Genomic DNA, 2,831 nt, shown 5'->3' on the forward strand with positions numbered 1-2,831 from the left:
CAATCACTGTAATACAATTACACATTAATAACAAACGTTAATCGTAATAATAGTGCGTGGTAATAGTATTATTAAACGCAAAATTAAGTTCAGAAACCAACATGAAAATAACTGGCGCCAATTTGGTTCTAATTCAAATAATAAGTTATGGCGCTAACAAAGTTTTTATACCTCTTGGTATACAATCTAAAACATTTTAAAACAATTTTTAATAGATAGATCAATAATGTCTTTTATTTAAACTAAATACATTTTCTTATTTTTTACAAATTAACATGTACAGCATGAACATGTAGTTCGTATGCCGAACAATTCTTAATATATTGACTTGCAAAAACTAACTCATTATTTCTTCAAAATATAACAAAACTAAATACAAATAAAAATTTTTAGAGGATGTTTTTCCATAAACACTGAGCTTTTCATGATTGTTAACGTTAATAATATCTATTTATTTACTTGTGGCAATGTTGTTTTACAAACGTTGAACCCATGTGGAAAACGCATTCAAGTCATACAATGGTTTTTCCTCCAGTATCTTTTTATGAGGGAGAATTAAGGTATCTGGGATCATGTTAAAAAGTTTAAAATTCGTTGCCATTGCTATTTTGAATTGTTTTTGTCCATGAACAAAATTTATATCCGATTTTCCCATTGGGACTTAAGTGACAATTTTGCATTGACTATTTTTTCCTAGGCTGGGCAATCTTACGTCTATTTTACACATTTTCACATAAATGTACAGAAAACATCAAATTTTGAAATTTTCAGACTGGGGTTTACCATGCTCATTGGATTTTACTCCAGCTATAATTCTTATGACATTTTTACCATCTAAAAGCATCTTTTGAGTTATTTTTCCCCATAGACAAATTCCTTAAGCAAAATGTGAGTGAAACGGGCCATAGTATGCAATTAACAGTGCACCAGTAACTAAATCAAGTCTCAATTTCCAATTATGAAAATTGACCATTACAAACTTGAAAAATATGATCATTCCACAATAGCTTTTGGTTCAGGCTAAATCCCAAATATTTCAAACTACAAGAATCCTTCGTACTTTCAACATTTTGAATGTGAACATCATTTTTATGGTTTTATTTGGATTTAGTGCAAAACAATTACAAGACAATTTGCACAGTTTCTCTTATGTTTTCTGAACCAATATTATTGACAGATTTAACATACTCTTGACAACAGCAAACAATATTAAATTGCTGTTTATACTAACAGGCAGGTCATTAATATCGACTAGCAAACAAATTGGGCACATAACAGAACCTTGTAGTATACCACAATTGAGTAGAGTGGGATCCAAAGTCGCACCAACATATAACTTAAAACTTGTATCCTGTCTTTCAAAAACCTTCTGTTAACAGCATGCTTTTTTTAAAAAACGTTCTATAAAATTTTAATTTTATTAGTAACATTTCAGGTGAAACACAATCAAAATGTTTTAGACAGATATAAATATATCATTCAAATGCCAATTGCTGCAAAGTCTCGAGGTACTTGTCTTGGCATTTGCGAAATAGACTGCCTATGTATACACACATGCATGTTCGTACAACCACTCAGTTTGTGGAGAAACAGCGAATACGTATTTGCCAAGTGCTGTGCAAATCCTCAAATTACTACCAATTGTGATGGACAACAGTGAAACCGTCATTGCTGCAGCTGCGGTTACTGTTTTTTTTGCAGTGCCTACAAACTCAGTCACAAATTAGTCACAGAATACTGTTGCCCCATCTTACTTTCAGTCCGTTTCCACATATCGAATCTTGTTCCAATTTTTGTGTTTGGAAGAGAAGGATTCCAAATTATTGGTTAAGCTTGGTACAGATCGAGGAACTCCAAGACTGTTATGCTGGACTATATTCTTAACTGACAGAAACAATGCTTTTGATGTTCTTTCATTAACACTCTATATGAGTTAGGAATCGTTTTTTATTGCTGGAAAAAATAGCAGTGTCGATTGACGATTACAGCTGCTATACATACAGACAGTTGAATATGTGGACAAACATCTGAGCACCCATTCCAACTAATCAGGATTCAATGAACCTTTGCTCGGCATTTGGTGAATCGCACATGTCTGGTGCTGGAGCCATCTTTAGAAGATGGCTACTACTTAGTTATTTCTTTCAAAAGAATTTTAAATCTCTCTTATAAGGAGATTAGCAGTGTCAGCAGTTGAAAGGCCCCTCCTACAGCCATACTGTTTAACATACCAAAGTGCTTTCTGATTCATACAATTTACGAATCGGTCTTTTACTGTAGTTTCAATTATTTTAGAAAAACTATAGGCCTATCATGTTCTCTTCTTCTATTTTTCCTTTTTTTAAATAGTGGCAGTACTATAGTGTTTTTGTTTTGTTTTAGCCAAATAGGAAAAACACCAATTTGAATACAATTGTAATCTATATGTTTACTGGGATAATGAATACTGCTCAGTTTTTGACCAAACTATTTGAAAATGCAAAAACATCTTTAGCATGAGTTTTAACAAGTTTTTTTATCACAGCCATTACTTGATCACAACAGGTACAAAAGAAAAGTGCGAATTATATACATTGAGTCAGCTTACAATTCACAACCTTGATTTGGTTATAACTAATATAGACCGCATCTCATGATTTCCAAATAATCATAGACTAACGGTCACTAATCACCACACACTAATATCACATTTGACCTGCTCCACAGCCATAACAAAGAAATTACCAAAATCAGATAGATCATATTTATTTAAATAACATTTTTGTTTAATATTAATAATCTTCTTAATAACAATAATAATAAATTTTCATTTATATAGAATTACAAAAAAT

The sequence above is a fragment of the Cimex lectularius genome, unplaced genomic scaffold (genome assembly GCF_000648675.2).
Source record: "Cimex lectularius strain Harlan isolate CLEC.00 unplaced genomic scaffold, Clec_2.1 scaffold143, whole genome shotgun sequence".
Classification (NCBI taxonomy): domain Eukaryota; kingdom Metazoa; phylum Arthropoda; class Insecta; order Hemiptera; family Cimicidae; genus Cimex; species Cimex lectularius.